The following is a 23,687-nucleotide window of genomic DNA, read 5'->3' on the forward strand; positions in this document are numbered from 1 at the left end:
GCGTAGTAAGTACAAAAACTAAACGCGTTTCTATTCAAGAATCTACTTACAAGCTTCGCACCCACACCCCTTCCTCCCGCAGCTGCTGAATCTGCTCGTCATTACTTTGGGTAAAATAGTAGCTGCAGTGTTTGTTGTGTTGTTGTTGTGGGTTTGAGTTTCGGCTGAGCGCTGTGAAAGAAAGTTTCCGATTTCAGCGACACCTCAGCTCACAGTCGGCCGCCCTCTGCGCCAGCGAAACACTTGGGCAACTTATAGGACCACTTTTCATTACGGTTTTGGGGGGTGGTGGGTTGTTGGACTGGCGCGCGTATGAGCGCAGTAATGTGAACAAGAAAAAATGTGGCATTATGAATTTGAATATGAAGCGCTGAGGCGCTGAGGCCTGCACTAACGTCCCGCTCTCATCTGGTTGCGTTAAGCGTCAGCGTGGGCGTTAAGCGAGTGTTTGAGTAAACGTGCGCGCTGCGGCAGAGCAGAGTCAGCTTTGGTGGCTGTGCAAAATGCTAAGTTCTTTATTATTTTCCTTCCAAACATTTTTTATTTGTACTCATTTTTAGCGGCTGGTGGATTAGAAAGGCGCTATTGCGTCTGCTAGAGCGCCTTCCACCACAACAACGCGCCCATACAAATGCTTTGCCAGTCATCATTTCAAGTTTGGTTTAACGAAGCTGGGGGTGGCAACCTCATGGCGCACATTTTGGCACATTTTTCATTTTTCAATTTTTTTGGCGCTTTCACTAGTCATTGTTGTTGTCATATTGCTATAAAAATGGTTCTCTTTTATGCATTAAATCAAAATCAAAAACGCAACAACAGCAAAAACGTGTACATATGTACAAAGCTCATAACATAATACGAAATGAGGAACATAAGGAATGTGTAAAATACAGCAAGAAAATGGAATATTTCTGCATTAGAGACTTGAATAGTTGCTGGCGGGTGAGGGGTAAGGCAGTTCACAGCCGATTGGTTTGTACAAATTGTTGTTGCTGAGGAAGTTAGTACAAAGCGAAGGATGAGTATTGAGAGAACAGCGCGACGACGAGGCAACGCGGTGGAGAGGAAATGGAGACTTCTCCTTTAGTTAAGGATTAATATATTTCAAAAGTGTATTCGTTTTCCTCCAGTTTTGCTTCGTAAGCGTATTTGCTTATTAAAAGCGCAGACGGGTGCGCCGCGCGGGATGAATGTAGTGGGGCCTGCGGTGGTTTAGCAGTAAGTTAAACCGAACATGGTGAAGGTTTGGGTACGAAAAGCCCGAAGCAGAAGACGAATCCGCTCCTATTTCGTCAAAGCGACAACTAGTAGACCAGATAAAGTTCGTGCAGTATTTGGGGCTCGGAGTGCAAAGTGCCGGGAATGCACCTAAAACCGCGAAATGCATACGCAGCGTTAGCTATGATTATAACGGCGTGGCATGGAACAGCTGGTTGCTGTTGGGTGTGAGTAACGGCGCACAATTATCGCTGACACGGCTGTGTTGCAACACGACATAAGATTTCGCACATTCCTTATGTTTCTACGCTTCTCAATCGCTCGACTTATTTGCATTTGTTTCCACTGCCGGCTTAGTTAATTTAATAAATGAATTTGTCTCCAGCGGATACTGCAAAGACGACATCCTTTTTAATATATTTTATTCAATTTGCCCCCACCACCGCAGCATACAGACACAGCTACATATGTAGATGTCGCGGTGGAAGTGTGGGTGAAGGTGGAGTGCGAGTCATCAGCTAGAGGCGCGCAACGCGGAAGTGCCGGCGCAAGGCATATCTTAAAGACGCCACAGCGGAAGAGCCGTATTTTTAGCCAATCACGCATACCCAAACGCAAACCCATATGTTCGTGCATATATGTACATAAGTATATGTAAACCTGTATATGAGAAGAACGGGCATTTGTCTGATTACTTGCTTACATTTATTGTGCATAAATTCGACGGCGCAGCGCACTTTTATCGGTCAAACCTAGTGAGTTGGCAGGCGGGCGCATTTGTGTTCTCTGACGCTGTTATCGTATTTGCAATGAAATAATATTTGCTATCAGCCAACGTGTTGTTTTTATTTTCATTTAGAGTATGTTTATTTAATTCTTGTCGTATTTTGGCACTTTGGAATGCAGCGAAATAAACCAGAAAATAACGAAACAACTCACGCTCTAGTCTACAGAAGCAAAAGAATCCATCCAATACCGCTACGAAATCAGAAAAGATGTTTATGTTGTTTCAGCATTTCTAAGCAGTAAATAAATAGTTGTTGTTGCCTTGAAACTACCGCCTATTTAGATCAAAGTAGTGCTAATTGCTTTAAGACCTCCCGAAAACATTCTCCTACAAATGAGTTATCCATAATATTTCCCTAAAACTGATAATTTTCTTCATATACATATGTATGTACATATGTACTATATGTATGTCCACTATAGCTCGATATTACTCAGCTAAACTTTCAACAACATCTGCCTTTATGATCACATGATTGCGCGAGTGACATTTACAGCGAGATCGGTGCAAAATAATCACAACCGTGGCGTGGCATTAACCAGGAAAATACAATTGAATTTTGCAACTGCTCCAGTTATGGCGAGCGATTATATTTTTCCGTTTACATAGAGTTTGCTTTCCTGACTTGATAAGCGCAGTGCCAGTTGTCAAGATAGGTTCACTAATAACTGTGAGTGCCCAATTGTTTGTACTGATTAAGATTATTTCGACTTAACTGTTATCAGGCCACTGAGCTAAAAGTGGTGCGGCAACACACACTTCTCAAATGAAATTATATCAATTTGGTTTTGAAAAAAAATGCAATTTGAATCAAGAAAAGTAAACACCAAGTTCGAATATTGCTTCAATAAAAAAGTCAAGATTAGATACCGAGCCGATAAGAATAAGAAAACATTCAAGACAAAAATATAATTTTTAGGGAAGTAGCTGTCTTTTTTAACAGAGGGGAGCTGTTAGAATATTTCATCATACTTTTTACAGAATTCTAAAAATACAGTCAAAATCGCAAACCGATAATGGTATACAAACACAATATGGCCGCAGCTCATTGAACCCTCTTCAAAGTCAAAATATTCTCAAATAAAAAGTTCGTTTTCTAATTGTCTTTCTTTATCAGTGGAAACGCAGCCAATATTATCGGTCATCAGTCAGTTTGCAGGCGTGAAAAATTTTAAATAAAATATAAAGTAGCTGCTGAACCGTCCTTATCAGTGATTGGTGCGAGGAGAAGAAAGTTCTTACGAATTGCCTAATTGAAGTTTATTTGTAACTGGTTTTCTAGAAGTATTCAACGAAGTGCTTAGAGAAGTCGTTTTTCAACTTTTAGAAAATATTTTTTAGTCAGCTAGCAATTTTCACTAACTAATGGAAATAAATTATAAATTTAATCGATTATTTACAAAATAACTGAAAGAAATAAAACAATACATATGTATATACATATATAGGAATGATGAGGGCTTCTTACTCTCAGAAAAAATATATGGTGGTCTATAAAGTATTTTCGTATTTCTTATCAAACTTCAACTTATTTTTTTTACATTTATACTAATAAATAAATAAATAAATATATACCATCAGTGTATTTTTACTCATTTTTGAACAGCTGTAACTTTTTTTTCAATACGAAAGACTTTTTCGACTACCTAATATTAGTTATAAAAAGTTTTTTCTCACTTTGATCAAAACTACATACATACAATATCTGACCTTCTTCTACAATGATTAGTGCAAAATTTTGGAAAATTTGTTATTGACTTCAAAATCAGGAAAGAAAGATGTAAATATGATGTTAATTAAATAAATAAATAAATAATAATAAGAACTGAAACTCCTGCTCAATCATGACTCAAAGCAGAAATTATCATGTTTAGAACTGAATTTATTTTCAGGAGACTAAATTCTTTTCCAATACTAATTAAAAAAGTTTTGAAAAGTACGGTTCTCGTGCCGTGTTTTAGCTCTACGCCAGTGCAAGGGGCTGGACTGGCACATTGGGCTAACGTCATACATATGTCATAGGTATTTTTATTATCCACATACATAAATATAGATTATACTTGTATGAAAAGAAACGAGCCAGAGACGGTTACACTCGACTAGCCCCACAGCGCGGCGAACACGCCCGCACGTCTAATCACCTTCCCACCACTGCGTGGAGCGGTCATGGACTTACTTATCACCTGTACCCTACGCCACAATTCAAGTCGTACGCTTTAGGCAATCGGTGATCTTGAGCGTGCCAGAGCGAGTGCGAGAACGATGTGAGCATGAATGCGGATCTGCGTAGATCGCGGTTGGGTGGGACGACGCGAGAAGATTCTACAGCCGAAACAATATTTACATTGCGAGTTGTTCTTATTGTTTCTGAGTTTGTTTTGCTGTTTCACTACACAATTCTCAGCGCTGAGGTCGATGACTGCCAAAAACTTTTGACTTTGTTTGTTTGCACACGCCGTCCGCCACCGACCGGGTGAACCGCCTTTCGCCGTTCGCACTGCCATTAAACTGGAATAGGTACATATTGACACAATTGTCTTTGTTGTTGCTGTTGTACACTCTCGCTGCATTGCCTAAATTTGTTTTTAGAATACAACAATACAACGAACGTGTTTTGGCAATTGCCCTTCTTCGGCGCAAACGATTCTTAGCTTTTTTTTGCGTGAGTAATGAGCTGCGCGCGCTCATATGGGGGGATCGCCAGCTTAGCAGTACAGTCTAATTTCGGGGAAATGAATTCACAACAAAAGTTTGCATTTGGAAGTTTTGCTTGAGTTATTTTGCATTTTGACAATTACACTATTTATCCCGAATTTCGGCTGCCACGCTGAGGTTGTTGTTATTAGTGTGAGTAGTTAAAACCCGAATTCCTAGTTTAGCCGGATGTAAGGTTCAGTGCATTCACGGGCATATGTATGGATGTGGGTTTGTGTGTGTGCATGTGGCTATATCAGACGACTCTCCAAAGTAGCGCAAATAATTAAATGCAAATTCTTTTTCGGCGCAACCAACCCAAAACGCTTTGTGAAATGAAAAATAAAAGCTGTGTAAACAAACGTCGCCTTTTACTGCATCATTCCATTTACTAGAAACGTATTATCTGCGCCTTTGTTTTGACGATTTGCAAAGCGACTCACCTCAGCCTCGCGAGGGCTGCCGGGCGAAAGATCCCGCTCGTTGGTGTTAAGCGGCAGCCGCTGTCCGAATGGACGTTGGTCACTCACCGCACCGCCGCGACCAGAGTAACCAATGCACGTACTATATGTGCGTGTGTGAGTGCGCTGTCGTAGAATTCTAATTTTGTACACTACTTGAACGCTCGGCTATCGACAGCACTGTCAACTTTATGCATATTTCTTTTTGTTTTTGTGTGTGTTTTATTAATTTAAATTGTTTGTACTTGTATTTTAGTGCGCGCTCTCTCTTTGTTCTACTTGCTTGTTAGTTGTTACTAATTTACATTCGCATTTGCTCTTATGTTCGTAGAATTGTAAGTAGTTGTTTTTGTTTGCATGTGGCGGTACGCCGTTAGTTGAGTGAGTAGAGAGGACTCCGTGGCGCAACGGTAGCGCGTCTGACTCCAGATCAGAAGGTTGCGTGTTCAAATCACGTCGGGGTCAATTGTGTTAACAAAAATTTTTTTATTATTTTTTTTTAAGCCTTTCGGTTAGCCGCTTCTTCTTGAGATATATGTACATTTGTATAATAATTATTAATTAATTTTATCTTTAAAATCTCGAGAATTGTACTTCTATGCTTCATTTCGTTTTTCCACCAATATTTGCGATGGCCACCAATCGATCATCTCTCTCTCGACTCTAGAAGTTTCTTGCACAATTAGAGCGAGAACGCACAGTGCAGAAACAAAGTTTGTGCTCTTCTATAAGCAGTTTTTGAATGGAAAGTATAAGTAAATTTAAAAATGATGGCCGAGAAGGGTTCAGTTAATTCTTGGCACCATCACTCAAATGTTGGCATATCAACATCAATCTGTTTTCTACGCTTGTTCTTCAGTGCTTACAAATTTTCGATATATTGGAACCTAATATGTTATGTATTCTTAGGAATTTATACATTATAGGAGTTAGAGTTAGAAGACATGTTATTCCCGAATATATTTAGGGGTGTCTATGACTAGAGAATCTTTTATCAGCCGTTTTATATCTAGACTCACATCCATACTTTCATTCACATCTCACTCAAAGAGAGAAACTATTAATATTAAAGCTTTATTAAGGGGAGAGCTTTTAAATTGTGTCTTCAAATGGTTCATATTTTGCCCGCATCTTTTCATTGGTGTATACGTTATAAAATTTTTGAAAAGATATCTGTGTAATATACATACATACATATGTACATATATAATAAACGAGTCTTCTAAAAAGGTAGTTTTTGAAGAAGTAGTGCCTTCGAGTGTTATATCACAGTCATAACTATCGTTCTGTAAGATTGGGATTCAATTGTTCTCGCACATTTTCTCAGTCGTTTTGAAGATTGGGTATGCTCGTTCCCATCAATCCTCAGACCACCAACAATCAATACATATATGTTTTAATTCTTATAATATTTTACTTTCATTAGAGAGCAGCTTGTAATTTCAGTGAGACTTTCTCTGATAGTTCTGCCCACATTAGGGTATGGAAAAAGGTTTAAAATAAATACAATGAATTAGTTATTGTTGTCTCATAAGTTCACTGTTTTACATCGGTGCATTTTCGGGGCAGTTTTGCTATCACAATTCTTTCTGGTTAACGTCGCCTTTCAAAATTCAAAATTAAAGAAAGCCATAGCTTGGCGAAAAAAAACTTATGTTTTGCACTTGACAATCTGCCAGAAGTGCTAGTAAGGGGTACAACGATCTTGCAGCCATAGCATGTCTATGGCTTCACTTCCTCTTCACACAGTTTTCGTGTTCTGCTGCCTCAACGCATTTGCTGTTTGTTCCATCAACTGGCAGAGAGAGGTACTGCAGTGAGCTTTTTTTCTAGATTTGTGTGTGTAGTGTTTGTGTGCGTGATTTTTTGGCAATTCTCTGCTCACATGCAATTGGTGCATTTGCTTTCTCCACCTTTAGTGCCATTCGGTTCTACTAAGCACTGCGTCTCTTCGATGCCGCTTGCCTTTCTTGCCACGTCTGGCGCACCATGCAAGCAGGCACATGAGTAATTTGCTATTTGATACTTTTCAAAAAATACTTCTGCTGTTCGCTGCTACATCTGGCGACGCTGCAGCCGCTGCCGGTAGCTCTGCCGACTTCGAACAGAGCGCTTCCTCAGGACTAAGACGACAAGTTGGTAAGGAGAAATGTGCTGAAAGTTTGGTTCACAACTGCGATTTGCTGACGCCGCTGTTGTTGTGGTTGTTTTTGGTGTTGTAGTTTTGGCAATCCTGATCGCCATGGCTTTTTAGACAAGCTGATCTGACAGCATCGCGCACACACACTATACCATACGTGCATGCGGCTGTGTCTTTCTGTGAATATGGAGGGCGATCCTCACATGTGCAATTGAGAGCTCCATCGCCTTCGTTTGTATGCCTACGCTCCCTGCTTGTAAAGAGCTTCAATGTAAGTTCGGGCATTTTTTTCATCTACCATCTGTTGTTGTATTTATCTTGTTGTTGTTGTTACGTATACATTTCCTATGCGTTTGGGGCAATGACCGTCAAACATTTGCTGCTGCTGCTGCGCGTTCGTCTCACGAGATCAGTGCTTCATCTTTGCTGCCGAAATGAGCAGCAGCAAATTAAGCAAAATAGCAACAGTAACAGTAAGAACAACAAGCAGCGCTCGGCTGTAACAAAGCAACACTGCTTGTGAATACAAATAAATAAAAATCAAATATTGAATTGTAAAATATTATTTCAGCGAAACGCTGGATGTTTTCATTAGACTTTAAGTATCTGCTCATCTCGCAGATTAAAAGCACTTACAGACGTTCATATGTAAATATGTATGTAGCACATGAAGTGTACTCAGGTATTGGCGAATTTTAATGTCTCTACTATCTCTCGTTTGCATAGGAAACCTGAATGAGATCAGCAGGTTTGCGATTCTTGTGCAATTCAATTCAATAAAAGAGAATGAGTTTGTAAATATATAAATGTATGTATGTATGTACATATATAGCAAATGTATACGCGTATAGGTATTTACAAATATATACGATTGTATGTATGTATGTATGTAAAATGTGCACATGCTTGTGGAAATAATCACACATAAGCTAAGCACCACAAATATTTTGGTGTGAATTTACTAAAATAATTTAAGAATTTATTGAATACAGATTTACGACCGCCTAAAAATATAAAAACCCATACATGTATACAAACATGGCGAAATTTCAGCACTTGTTTTTCAAAAATGTTTTGAAGTGAAGCGATCTAGTGGTCGACCTGGTCGAAACGGAGCCAATCAACATTCTATTCGACAAATCGATTTTACTCTGTTTGAAAGTAGAACTTTTGGATTTGTCTGTCCTATTCAGTCCAGGTTCGAAACGATTTGCGGGGCAGCCATCGCAAGAGGCCGCTTGGCAACAACTGTCGGCCATCAGCTCTAAGCTGAAGAAAAAACCAAGAAACAAGTCGCAAAGTGAATAATTTCATTAACCTATAACGAAGGCAGCAAAACAAAAACAAAAGCAAAACGATCAACAACACTTTATCGTGTTGCCACATGCAACGCCGCCGTGTGGCTGCCGCAACGACGTGTGAAGCCGACAAGCCGACACGCCAGCGCAAGAGCGCACAACTTCGGATAGTCGCATACTTTCCTGTTCCTTGTTTACCGTTATGCGCCGTTTTATAGCAAACCTTTTGCCTTTTTTTGCTTAGCATAAGTATTACGTAAGTCCAACTGCCGCCACCTTAATGGCCATCAACACCAGTGGCCGCAACAAAACGTAATAAACACTTTGGTGTTGTTGTGTGTTGCAACGTCTGCCCTGGTTGCACGCATTGCGTTGACAAGCAGCTGTCATATGCAACATGAGTACCGCATCAATGAACGCCCTGGAATGTACCCTTAGAACTGTGGCACATACAACGTGGCAGGTCAATAACAGCGAGGAGTACCAAACAGGTGCATATTGCAACAATCAAACTAGTTGCCACATTGCCACTAATGCCACACAAACACAGCTGAAAAGCCAAAAGCCATAACATCCGTGCTACAATAAAGCAAAGATGCAACCGCGTGGCAAGTGCACAAAACCTAATGAGCCAACAATAAATAGTAATTTATTTGGGCATTAATTATTTTGCCACAACGCCGTCTAATTGAAATTAAGCATTTGTGGCGTAACACACGCTTAACTAGCTGGTCGGTATTAGCACGTTGTGGATAACGGAGATAGTAGAGCGCCTCTGTGCGATTATTTGTGGCATGAATGTGTTGCTAATTGCAACACATTAAATTTAATGAGATTGCTCTGCAATCAGCTGCGCTTAGTGCCGCACGACAGAGGTTGCAACTTGCTTAGTGTTCATATTAGCAACTATCCTATATTCTACTTGCTGCACTTGCAACAACAACAACACGTTAAAACTCATTCCAGCAGCCTGCAGCCACTGGAGCGCCAATCGGATGAGCATAAAAGTCAGCGCCTTGTTGCATCATAAAAACGTTGGATTATGAATTGGGTGCTAAGCTAGACTACACTATGCGTGCAACAACAGTATGAACGTGTTTGTAGACCACACCATTGTCCTTATACAAAAGCAATGTGTATGCTGGCTAAGTGGTGAGCCCTTTACTATTGACTCATTTCACACTGCAGGGTTTGCCCAAACGTCGACTTCATCTACCAACCGTGACCCTGACAGGCAGCAAAACAACAAACGCCGTTTCACAATGCCAGCCCTGCTCCTACGCGCGCCGCGGTGCAACATGCCACACGACCTCCGCGTCAACATGTTGAGCTTCCGTCCATTTTATCATCTAAAAATGGCGATTTTCTAGTATAATGTGGCTTGGCACCGGATATGGTGTGTGGCACGTGGCATGCAGTATGTAGCGTTCGGGATGCTGCACATTAGCGCCTTTAGGTGCCGGCTTCGTCGTACGATGCATTTTAGTTTTTGTTCGTAGCTGGCAGCCACAACAATTGCATGGCGTGTGCGCCTGTGTGTGTGTCTCTGAGTGTGTTGGCGTCAAGTGTTTCCTTTGTTCTCGGCATTTGTGGCGCTCGTTTGTTGTTTTGCTATTTTCATGCTATTTTCTACTCGCCCTAAAGTGCCACTATTGAGTGCCTTTGCTTTGCTGTTGTTGCTGCTGTTGGCGGTGTTTATGGCCAAGTGTTTGTCCGCATCACCTTTCTGAGCATCAAATCGCGCGCGAAATTGTTAGGCGTTTTTTCTGTTGTGAAATTTCCGCCACTTTGAATTTTGCTTATTTCTGTTATTTCCTTTGTTTTTGTTGTGCTTTGTGCCACTGCAGCTGTGCGGCTGTTGTATTGTTGAAGCTTGTTGAAGTTTCTATTACTATTTGAGTTGCGCATTGTTTGACTTCACTCGCTGTTGGGCTTTTGTTGTTTTAATTCGATTTTTATCGCCATAAAAGCGCAGTTATATTCATAGTGCTAAGAATTAAAATTGTTTAATCCGTTTTAATTTAGTTCATAGCTTCAGTCTCAGAGCTAAGGACAATTCTGATAAACACTCCGATTTATAGCTCACTTCTCACACAAATAACCATAATAGATTTTCCCTTGTGTAATTAGGAAAGTAAGGATAATGAAATAATGCAATAAAGTTTGTCGCATAAAATTCACTATTCATTTCGATCCGTTTAACAAACACATGAGTGACTGACATATACGTTATTTGGGTATTTTCTAAAAAAAAAATCAACTCAAATTTTATTTTATTATTAATATCGCCTAGATGAACCCAATAAGCTAATAAACTAATCCGAAATTGTCGTTATAAAACAAAAAGTGTTTATAGCTTTTGCAAGGATTGCGATTTCAACATAGAGCAAAGGTTTTATGTGATAAGCCGTAAATTATAGCTTTCATAGCTCACTGAGAGAGAGTATATATTGTAAAGTGCGATAATATCAGAGCATTAATTTATGATTTTCTCTTAGCTAATAATTATAAATCTGATGGCCATAGTCACTGAAATTGATAATACTGAACAAATCTGAGGAAAAAATTTGCGAACGATGTGCTGTTGGGTGTTTGAGGTGTCCTGCTTACGAATTTGAGTGCAAAAATGTTCCATATCATTAAAAATTTTCGTATTATATTCGATTTTGGCAACACCAAATTAGCCAGAAACAGCCTCTAACATTGCTGTCGTAAAACGATTGTTAACTAGTGTAATTAGACAATAAAAGTATAGTTTCACATTTTTTTAGAACAAAGATAGGAAATTGAATTATTATTATTCACACACCTCAATGAAGTATATTTGGGAGGGCGAGAGGGCCAGTATATAGTAAAATTTAAAATGCAAAACAGCATAACAGCAAAAAAGTCGAATTAGAATTCACTACATTATATTACATACATAAATATTGGGTAGTCGAAAAAGTCTTTTCGTATTTGGTCAATAGAAACCGTTGCAGTCCTATATCTCCAGTGCTACCAATCACATTGTGTTATACCATATAAAGTTGGAAAGGTGAGATTTTAAGCTTCTTTAGACTAGAAATTAATTTCGTTCTGGAAATTTTGATTTACACTGAAGAAAGTTTTACACTGATGGAATAGTGTCTCTAGCGGAAAAATTGCAAAAAGTGGTCGCCAAAATGGTATATATGTATATTTGTTTATTTATTTATTAGTATAAACATAAAAAATAAGTTGAAGTTTGATTAGAAATACGAAAAGACTTTTTCGACTACACAATATGCATATGTAAAAAATTTTAAGATTCTGCTATCAGATATAGTCAATGAATAACCAAATTTCAAAGGAGTGTTAGTTCCTATTTAATATGGTTTTTCTTTCTTCTAAACTTATGAAAATTTGTGCTAAATTATTTTGAATTTTAGGTGCCGATATGGCAACACAAGTTAATGTCACAGCTTACAGTGGTTGACAGAAGAATCCATAAGATCGGACCACACATACATATGGGGGTGTTAATATTAGTATTGGGCTTTAATGAATATGCTCGATTGGACTTTTTAGCTAGCATTCCCCGTTAATCCTACTTATGGTTCGTGACTCCGCTTCGTCAGTCCAGCAATATGTTAACAAAAACTAAACTAAATATGATCTGCTTAGAAATAGTGGCTTTCATCAGAAAATTATACGAAATGCTTGGTTAGAAACGATATACTGGCAGCAAAGCGAAATCTGCGAACTTAAAGGCCAACAAAATTTCCCTAAGTGGAATAAGAATTATGATTCGACCTTGTGTTTCTGCGGAAAACAGTTCAGACTCCTATCCAGGCAATAACAAATTGTAACATTAAGAATTTTATATTGCTTGGGAAATGAAAGTGAGACATGCATTCAAAATTATTTATAGAAAACTTGCACTTTTACCGCTGATGATAAGCAGAGCAAAGACACAACAAAATAGTTAATAACTAACATCGACGACAGCAATGTGGAATTTTCGGGGCTAGGAAAAGTTCAACTTACCGCTTCAACTGGCATCTTCGCCCGCGATATCCAAATCGTTAGTGGCTGTATATACTCTTTACGTCCCGATTAATTGCTTGATGTGCTTCACTAGCTGACACTATCGAATAACTTAGATTCACAAATTCAAGTTTTGAGGCTTTCACTTTTCTACACTTCTGAATTCAACAAGTTTGTTCTTCGTTTTAAGTACTTCTATTTGTTTTCACATTTGTTTATGCGTTCGAAATGTTCGAATTGAAGACAAGATTTTTTACAGCACTTTTATTTTTGAAAATTAACTCCATTGTTTGAGACCCTACAACTGCATTGTGGCTTTCAGCATGCCACATCAGCAATTTTCGGACAGTTCCAAATGCGCTCTCCGCCTTTTTTTCGAAACGGTCTAACTTTCACTGTTCACTATTTGATAACATTTCAAATTAATTTTCTTCTCTGAAAATCTGGGTCTTCAACATTTTTTTCACTTGCATATTTTCACATTTATTGGCTGTTCTATACTTGGGAAAAATCCAGTTGCTTGCAGTGTTTACTGCTTTGATTTTACTGGGATCGCTCGGATACAAGGTAAGCTCCAAAAAACACGACCAATCCGAAAGCTCACTGATGTTCATCTAAACTGTTCTGAACTATTTCAAAATAATTTTGGGTACAAGTTTTGGATCTCCGTGTCGAGTATAGTCGCTTGATTGCATTGTCGTGCGTTGCTGCGTCGCGCCGCCGTTGTTGTATCTGTTGCTGCTATGGCCGTGTCTGTCGTCCGTGGTCGGAACAAACCAAGTTAAGCTGAGCGCCAAGCTGAGTTGCGTTGCAGTTGTGCCGCCGCAGCCGCTTCCGTGTGTTTAGTGACCGCGCGCAGAGGCGATTTGCAGCAAGCTGGGAACCGATGCGAACCGAGCTGCTGTTCTGCAGAGATCGCCGTGCTTGAGCCTTGGCCATGCAGGGTCCGAGCGGTGGTGCGCTGTCTGCGATATGCCCCGCACCGTCTCATATCTCGAGGATATGCATGTATGCGTGCGCTCTGCGGTTGTGTTGTCAATGTTGTCGCCGCTGATGTTGTTGACGTTGCAGGCTTTGATTTTTTCTTTTGCACTTTTTTCTACTGCGTTTTTGGATTTCGGCATTTCTCCTGCCACCATTTCGTGCACATAAGTGAAGCAGAAAAATAAAAATCAATCAGTAGGCTCATGCATAGCACCGTTGCAGTCTGTCCTCCAGCACGGAGCGGCCTAGCCAACTCTCCACTCAAACTCGAGCGGAATGACGAAACTCAATATTATCGTTGAGTGCGACATACATATGTGTACGTATTCATATGAGTGTGTTGTACAATTTCGTGCCATAACTTCCATCTCCGGCCCTTCACTATGGCGTAAACGCACACGGTTGCATATGCGCGCTCCACATTATCCTCGCTCTATCGAGTGCAATTGGCGAGTACTGAAAAAACCGAAAAAGTATTAAAAATATAAAAATCAAACAAAACCTGACCAATCACACCAAAAAGATGAAAAAACTTAATTGAAACCATATAAAAATTTTGTTCTGCGCCTGCAACACCGCCGTGTTCCTTGCTTAGCATCCTGCAGCGCGCGCTGCTGCAGTTTGCGGCGCTGCCTTCACGTGCGCCGCTGCTATTCATGTTAGTTTAGCGCAATAAATAAAAATGTGCGCTCTGAAACGGCAGCAAAGGAGCGGCAGTGAGGCAGAGAGCGCCACGCCGAGCCGAAAAAAAATTAAAAAAGATTATCTCAAACGAAATGGGAGTCGAAAAAGTGATATAAGATGAACCAAAACTAAAAATAAAAAGTGTAAGCGTCGACGTACATGTTGCAGCGGGGTGGGGGCTGTTGCCGCTGTTGTGGGGTGCACTTACGCGCTATGGACGCGGAACGCGCGGCGTTCTCGAACAGCTGTGTGCGTGCTCGCTGCACTGGTCGCTGGTCGGTGGCCGCGCGCCGCCGATAAGGATGCGCGTTGCATTGGTCGTTTTCGCGGTGGTTGTGGTTGTCGCATTCGCTGTTGTTGTCGTGCACTTTTTCGGCAGCCTAACGCACGCTCACACATGCACACTCACGCGCTCCGCCACATTTACGCACGTGAGAGCACCAAAAAGTGCATTGCAAAAAGGCAAATGGAATACGGTTGTGCGGACTTTTTTCAAAGCAGCCCCTATATGCGACACAACAAAAAGGCCCTGCATTCTCAACCCCCAGTGTGGGGACTCTGCCGGCGTCACTGCTTAGCCGCTTAACAGTGGAGAAAATCAAGCAAAAAGGAAGCGCATTTAATTGAATTCGAATTCAAATTCAAAACAGTGTAGAAATCATTCAAATTTGCTGCCATGGCAAATGTGACAGCTGTGATTCTATTTGCAATATTTGCATCATTTGGTGGCAAACAAACACCGCCCGTCAATTGACTTTTGTTATTGTGTGTTTTCGTGTGAATATTAGTTTTCCTTATTTTAGTTGAATTTCGAAAGACTATGAGGTTTTGGAAGGCTAAAAGTTCAACGGCCAGTTACAATGTATTAAAATAGAAGTCATACATTTTTACTTTTCGAATACTGGTTTCTCCGTTTAATTGTTGATACGCTCTCTTCATTTAAATACTGGACCAAACCACACAGGCTCTGGAAAGTAATAGAACTGATTTTCTTCCACCACGACCGTACTTCGAAGCGTGTGCGTTTGACTGGATACGGCAGAGGGCGTTCCTGGCTAACGAACGCGAAACGTGGTTCTGTGGTGCAAGCCGAAAATGCAGCGTTCTTTAGAGCAGAGGTACGGCGTTAAAGTGTGAAACTCGGTAAATCTGCGACAGAGGCATTTGGTATGATCACTTACTCTGATGTTGTTTTAGCCAGAAGTGGTGTGTTTCGGTGGCACCAGGCCTTTTTGGAGGGCCGGAAAGAGGTCATTGATGAAGACCGTGCTGGGAAGAGACCTGCGACTTGGACAAACACCGACAATGTGACTCGTGTGCGCAAAGTTTTAAACTCAGACGGTCGACTAAGTATTCGTTTCATTGCCCAGATGTTAAATTTATCAGAATATTTGATTCAAGTCTATGGACTTGAACATGTTCAAAAAGTATTCACTGACGACCTGAAATCGAGTCATGGATCTTTGAGTATAATCCTGAAACAAAGGTTCATCGGCAAGCATTTTCAGGCGATAGAGGGGATTCAAGCAGCATGCACCTCGGATATCAAGGCGAATGCCTTCCGTGACGCCTTCAATGCTTGGAAATCGCGCTGGTAGCGCTGCATCGACACAGAAGGAGCCTATTTTGAAAATGTTTAAAGAATTGTAACGATTGGTTCAATAAATTTTTTTTAAATCGACTTAGTCCTATTACTTTCCGGTCAAGCACTGTAGTCTTACTTTTTAACTAATTTTTATACATATCTAGATCATATACGAATGATGATATAAATACTAAATGTAATTGCCATTTGGAGAAAGGTGTTTTTTGCTTTTGATCGGACAATCGATAAGGCGTACAGCCAGAGCTCCCTAGTATACAGATAAAGTATGAGTAATTTAATTTTTACTTACTATGATGAGAAGAAATCTATCTGCGCCCACTGTGTCCAACTCATTATATCTATTTAGTTAGTTATATATTTTTACAATGGCACTCGTACGCATCGCGAACATAAACACACTTTTCAAATCCTCCTTCAATGCAACAACTATTCATGCACAAGCGAGATTCATTCGCCAACTCAGTCATGCAAAACTGCAACAACAACAATAATGATTGCAACAAAAAACCATCAAAACAAAACTACACCAAATAAAATCAAACCCTCTCCTCCCTCGACTGAAAGCAGAAAATGACAAAATAAAAACAAAACAAAAATAAGCCTAAAAATAAAAATCGAACAAACATCGATCATGCTCGCTCGCTCTAATTGGCATGCTCTCCTGCTCGCCTACGCACCACGAAGCACTACGACAGCCAACTACACACACACATTTGAAAGCACACTTATGTGGAGACTAGATGGCGTGCGACGCAAACGGCCACAGCTGGCCGCTGGAGCTCGGCCGAGCCGTGGGCCGCGAGCAAATGCCCATTTTTGCATATTCGGCCTATGCCGCTGCCCCACCGCCGCTGCTTTGCATTCTATTCGCTTTTTTATTTTTTGCCCTTGCTGTTGTTGTTAATGTTGTTGACGCATTTGCCACAAAACTTGTAGGCTTTTTTGTGAATTTTCGTGCTGCCTGCACGATGACATTGAACGCGGCGGTAAGCGCGGCGACGGGATAGGCGCTCGATTGCCGGAATGCTCTATCGGCTGCAGTCGACGATGTGTGCAAATTCACATGCATGCGTGCCGCGTGTGTATGCGTCAGTGTGATTGTGAAAAATAGAAAAAGTAGAAAAATCACAAAAAGTTCTCCTATTAAGCTTTTTTGTTTATTTGCTTTTTGTGTCACGCACACAAATGCACTTGTACGCATCCGAAATGCACACGCACACAAATAGAGTAATGCTGCAACCAACCCCCAGTGCAGCCGGCTGCCTGCAAACAACCCCAGTGAAAGGCCGCGCGCCACTTGCCACTTGCCACTCGCCGTGCACATAGCCGATGCAGCAATGCATGCAACAAACGGCAACAACAAAGCGCGCTGCACTGACCGACCAGCGCGCTAGTGTGGACCAAGGGATGATGGCGCGCGCGGAGGCAACCACGGAAAATGCAAACAAAAAAGGCGCGAAATAAGGGCAAAACAACGAAAATTCGCAAATAAAATAAAAATCAAAATAAAAGTGTGACATGGAAATTATATAAAAATGCGCTAAACTCACACGCACGCCAGCACGTGGACATGGGATTGTGAGCTCACGCACGCATAACGCATTGTTGTTAGGCGACAACGGCCTATATATAGGCGCGGGGTGGCGCTGGGCGCTGTCCGTGGTTTCGGCGCGGCGGTAGGTGGCGGCGAATTGATGCGTCGAATGAACATTTTGCATTCTGCTGCAGACATGCAACATGGAATATTTTCAGCGCGCGCATACACAGACAAACAACCTGGCAGTGTGCGCGCTCTTGTATACGTATGCGTTGATGAGTATGTGTGTGTGGAGTGTTTGATTAATAGACGTAATGATTAAAAATGGAATAATATTTGTATATGTAGGCGAGTCCTGGTGGATTCTGGCGGGCTGCAGCATCGCAGATGGAGGCGAATGGCTGGAGGATGCGTTGATGAGTTTCCGAATGTAAGTGGAAAAATACTTACAAATTTATGAAGCAAAAAAGTAACACTAAAATAAAAAACGACGCAGCGCATTTTTATAAATGATAATCAACTGCTAAGCCGACAGACCCAATAGCAACAACAACAACTGACAAACCAAGTTTCAAGCACTCATGCATGTAACAGCATTTTGTATATAGGCGTAGATGCAACAGAATCCGGCGCGCAACAGTGCAGTGTGTGCAGGATATGTGTGCGTGCGTATTGCAACAACGATTGAAATGAGTTGCCGAATCTGCTGGCCGAAAATAAAAAGGCCGTGTGCGCTAGAATGAGAACGCAAATTACCGAAAAAAGGAAAGGAAAGCAAAATATGATTCGCGTTTGCCATTGCCAGCCTAAGCCAGTGCCAGGATCGACGGTCGGAGGCCGCGCCAGCGGAGCCTGCTGCACATAGACTCAGCAGCGCTTGGTTGGCTGCCCACCAGCTAGCTGCAACAGAGCGGTGTCCCATGGTGCGGTGGGAGGCCTGTCTATTGTTGCTGTACTAACATAACAAAAATAAAAAATGACAAAAAATACATAAATTCAAATAAAACTATCGAAAATGTTGACGCATTACACACATGCATTGGTGCGCGTGATATATAAATCTATATACTGAACTGATTTGTATGACTGTGTAATAACCGTTTTATGGCTGCTGTGCGTTTTGCATTTAAACAGCTCCTTCCAGCTTAACTAAGTCAACGGCAGATTGCTCCCGCTCACCAACTCTCCTATGAACCGCTAGTCGTTGAACTCTGTATGAGTGCGTCCTTTTCCGTAGACCCAATAACGACTTAATATTATTCACGACAGTCATATGACATCCATGGGACTAATTACTATAGTATCTGGGAGAGCAATAAACGATGGAAGAAGATATTTGTCAAAAACCAAAATTCTTAATAAATCTTTTTGCTTCGGTAAAATAAGTAAACGAAGAAAAATGGGTCGCTTTTAAAGGTACTTCATACCAACCAGCGGAGTTGCGATTTAACTAAAAGTGAACAAATTGTCGAAAAAGTAAAGTCTAATATTAGACCATTCTAGAAGCCGTAAGTGATGAAAACACCTTTAAATTAGCTTAAAATTTATTTTAAATTAATATTACTCCATTTAACCTCGTCATGAAGACAGCAGTTTCATGATGTTACAACTCTATTAGAAGCAGAAAAGGCAATGACCATTCCATCGACCCAATTTGCAACTCTCTTTCTTATCAGCATTTACTCCCTTATTTTGCCAATAACGCGTCGAATGTTAGTTTCAGTTGATCACTGCTAGTTAATCAACATAGGTCATTGAAGTGACGTAGATCTCTAAGAACAGTCTAAGTGAGTGAAAATATTGAAGAGACCGTTTATTGCATCACCCTGCTGGAACTAGTTACCTCTGCGACGTGACTCGCTCTCTCGGTTTTGGAGATTGTAACAATAACATTTTCTGGATTCGTACTCCAAGTTCAAATACGTCAAGTTAAATTTTCTCGATTATCAAACGCCGAGCCGATGTAATCATATGTTTAACTTGACAGCTGATTTGACAGACAGTCCTCTAGGAAATCCATGCGTTACAAAACGTACCCTTTACATATGTATGTACGTCTGCAGCTTATAGGACTTATGTGGTATTGATTTTATTAGAGCTACCGCCTGGGAAATTTTATGCACTAAAGGGCGTTGAAAATGATATTATTTTTACCGGTTGCGTTACTAGACACACACTTAGACGCATATTAACTTTTGTGTGTACTCTTTGCATGTATTTGTGTATATGTTGCATATAATTATCAAACATCTACATCATTAATTTTATTTCGAGGCTCTTCAAGTATTCCCATTTAAACCTACTTAAAGCCCGGACAAAGCCACATTGTTCAAACAAAAAAGAACAGTTATGAACCAGGTGTGTACTCTTTTTTAATGCAAAGTACCAGCGTTGGGCGGATCCAGTCCACAATGGGCGTCGCAAATGCCGCGATGGACAGCAAACAAAAACGCTCATATGTCTTTATGAATTCCTCAAACAACAACAACAACAACAACAACAAGCATTTTATAAAAACACACATTATATTTATTATATTTTAATGCAGCATTTTTTGTTAGAAACAACAAAACCGCACACGAAAGGCTGCAACTGCACACACAAATTAAATAAATTAAATTAAAAAACGAAGGAACAAAATGTGGCACCGCATCAAAAAAGCGCATAAATATGTGTATGTATGTGTGAGTGCCAAGAATATTATAAAAATGCAAAAGTGCAGAGGCCTGCAATTAAACGACACAGCGACCATGCAACGAAGCGCGCAGATAAAGAGAGAGTGATTGGTGCGGCGACAGCGGTGCCATTTCATTGTTCGCCACGTTCCTTTACACACAGACGCGCGCGCGGGCGGTATGGCCGGTGCATTATGCCAAGTACAGATTACGGTAATGAAATAAATAGATAAATGTGGATATGTTTGGCTCTTCTCAGCCATAAAAGAGAACTTAGTTGAAACAACGGAAAGCCCCTGACATTTTCGAACTAGAAAAACGGAAGTTTCTAATGCAACCTTCGCATTACAGGCCACTCGAAGTACTTTTTTCATTTGCGCTCTGATCTTACGCATTAAAAATTGATTCTTCCCCGAAGTCATTATTATCCAGATTTGATTCAATCGTTTTTTTGCGCTAAAGTTGCCATCTAGCTATGGTCTATTTATTATATAATATATCTATTATTTCTAGTTTTAAATTAACAGCCGTCTTCATAGGTTCTCATAAGTCTCAGCCTTAATCCGGAAATCGCGGATTTGTCTTTATCGACCAGAAGAAAAAAATATTGGAAATACGCTTTGAGCATTCAATTTGTCTGTTCAGTTGATAAAAACAACTTTTGTACTACCCTCGAAAATGAATGTTTCATAACGACTGGGTCCTTCATTTGTTAAAAATTTGGTAGCCGAAATATGTATTTGACACTCTACATGTAAATAATAGAAGTGAAAAGTGTGAGTAATTGAAAAACGGTACCGTTAAAGTACGCAATCATTAACCAAAGTAATAAAGTAGACAGATAAGGGTATGAAATAGGTAGGGGTTTCAACATATCATTCATTTATCGTTGCAGTACGAGTATACTTTTAAACAGGATTGCTGAGTCACCCAATAGACTACAAAGATTTTTTAATTAAAATTTCGCCCGAACGCCCATTCGACGAAAAATTGGTAGGTATGACTGTCAGTGACATCTGCGACCAAATGTCATATCAAAATAATCATTAGTGTTTAGTATACGCTTCTCTTTCTGGTGCCGAAACGTTCAGAATGTTGGAAAAGGCCTTCGGTGATAATTGTTTGTCGTGAGCAAGTGTATTTGATTGGTACAATTGGTTAACGAGGAACCACGTCCAGGACGGCCATTAACATCAATTCGTGATCAACACGGCACTAAAATAAAGAAATGTTAACTTGAAAATCGACAATTTGCAGTCGAAGATCTTGCTGCCGTCGTTATAGGAAGGATCAGTGAAAATCAAATTTAAACCATGGTTCCGACTACCAGGATTATTACTGACGATGAGTCTTGGATCAATGCTTCCGACCCGGATACAAACGATTAGTCGTCCAAATATCGTGGCAAAGGTGAGCCGAAGCCGAAAAGACGTCGTTGGCGCGAAGTTATTTGTAAAAAGAGTCCTGAATTATGGACCGACAACTATTGGTTTTTGCACTTCGATAATGCAATGTGCAAGTTATGAAAAACGCATAACAATTTTTTACTCAAATGTCCCTGCATACCCATGTTCTGTATCTCTTTTCGCAGTTGGGTCAATATCTGAGAGGTACAGGATATATTTATGGCTTAACTGAATTGGGTTCTTCAAAAGCAGTCAAAACATTTTTTGTTTCAAAGGAACTTCCGTGTATGTATGTATGTTTGAGCGCACACAATTGTGGGTTCCCAACCACTGAACGCGGTTCTTTATTTTCGTGCGTGAACCTTGGTTGCTCGTTTCACTCGCTCCCTGATAAGACAACCAAAATATCAGACGCAAATGGCATGAAAATCATAAGCTTAAGTTTTTCTCGATTTTTTCTGTATATAAAATGTTATTTATAATGTGATATTCGGAAATTTATTTCACTCCGCCTTTTTCCCCTTAGACTTTTTGTGAAATTTTGGTTTTGCGCAAGTGTGTGTTTGCTGAGTATGTGTCTGTGTGCAGTGCAGCCGCCAAGCGCGATAGTTGGGTTTTGGTTTCTTTTCTTTTTGGTTTCTTTTTTACGCTCGCTCTGTCCACTTCGCGCTTTTCCCTTTCTCGGTTTTCGAATGCAGTTTTGTTGCACGCAGCTTTGCTGCTCCGGTGCGTCGCTACGTCATGCGGCCGGAGGCATATTTGGAAGTAATACGCAATCAAGCGTGACACGGGAATGGGCGGGCGTATAGGTGTACGCGCCCGGGAGTTCATGTTGGCGGTAGTGCGATCGCTTCGAACACAGTTATGTTGCATGGGGCCATGGGTGACAATGTATGCCATTCCATTGTTGTGGTTATTCTTGTTGTTGTCGATGCTGCCGCAGTCGCTATTGCTTACCGTGACATGCCAAGTTGCACTTTTACCAAATTTAATATTCCGCGTATCCTCTATGGCTAACCCGCTGTTGCTACAGTTGCGTCCATCGTCATTGCTATTGTTATTGTTGCATTTGCTGTTTGCACTTGCTGGCCAGCTCGTATTGTTGCGTTATTTTTCGTCATTTTTTGAGGGTTTTCGCCCATCCCAGCGCTATGAGCAGCAACAGCAATAACATCGCAGCCAAATGACAATGACGACACCAAACTGAGCTGCGCCTATGCCACCGGTTCAGCTGTCTATCTGTAATCTGAACGTTGCAACTGCTGCTATATTGCTTTTGCTATTGTTTTTGTTGCTGCCTTCCATGTACGTTCACTTAGTGAGTGCTAGCGTTGTTGCTGTTGAAGCTTTTCAGTTATAGGCCCAGTTTGTATATCTCTTACACGTGCGCTTTCCTCGCCGGCTCCCATTTCCCCAGCATTTACACGGACCATCATCCTTAGTTGTTCTACTCTTTTACGCACTCTCTCCAACGCAATTTTCCTTTTTGCTCCCACAGCAGCTACGCACCATGAATAGGCCTATGCGGCAGCGCATCTCATTCACCCACTCATCGACGCCCGCGGCCACCCATGTGGCATGGGCAACATATTAATTTTTTCTGCTCTCAGTTTTTTCATTTTTTAATTCCAGGCTTTTTTAATTTTTATTTAGTTTTATTTCTTGTTTTTACTGTGTGTGCTCCTTGTTATTGCAACATCAGCATACAGGCCACACACAGTCTATCTATTTACATAATACATATTATTATATTATTCTGTGTTGCAGTTGAATTGGGAAAATGCAATTTTCCAAAATGTACAGCCTACGCCATGGACAACTAGCGCCATTGAGTCGAACACACGCACGAACCTCGACAAACTTCTCACACTTCCATGTTGTGTCCAAATATACATACATATGTAAGTATGTGTGTTTAGGCTTCCTGAACTGCATTCATACACGGATAAGCAACTATGACAATACCAAAATTGTCTGTGAATATACATACATATGTACATATATCTATTTATATCTATGTGGGTATGCATATAGTCAGTCCAGCTATCCGAGAGAGTATGTGAGGAAACCTTATAAAGAAGAGTCGAATTCCGCAACTAATTTTGTTTGACGATCAAGTTTCCAGAATTTATACCAAATATCGCGAAAATCTTTGCTTTACAAATTTTTTACAATGAAAAGGCACTAAT

At 40.6% G+C, this 23,687-nt stretch overlaps 1 protein-coding gene and 1 non-coding gene across 2 annotated transcripts in view; one reads left to right on the forward strand and one right to left on the reverse strand.

The window, feature by feature from the left end:
* The window catches only part of LOC105228220 (broad-complex core protein isoforms 1/2/3/4/5), a 114,929-nt gene extending 101,699 nt beyond the window's left edge, over positions 1-13,230 (reverse strand). The window contains exon 1 of the mRNA XM_049456669.1: positions 12,607-13,230. The gene's annotated coding sequence lies outside the window, so the exon portion shown is untranslated. The remainder of the gene's footprint in view (positions 1-12,606) is intronic.
* Trnaw-cca (transfer RNA tryptophan (anticodon CCA)) lies at positions 5,554-5,625 on the forward strand. Its single transcript has one exon. It is a non-coding gene; the product is annotated as a tRNA-Trp (tRNA).
* Positions 13,231-23,687: the final 10,457 nt, after the last annotated feature.

Source organism: Bactrocera dorsalis, chromosome 4 (assembly GCF_023373825.1).
Source record: "Bactrocera dorsalis isolate Fly_Bdor chromosome 4, ASM2337382v1, whole genome shotgun sequence".
In the NCBI taxonomy this organism is placed as follows: domain Eukaryota; kingdom Metazoa; phylum Arthropoda; class Insecta; order Diptera; family Tephritidae; genus Bactrocera; species Bactrocera dorsalis.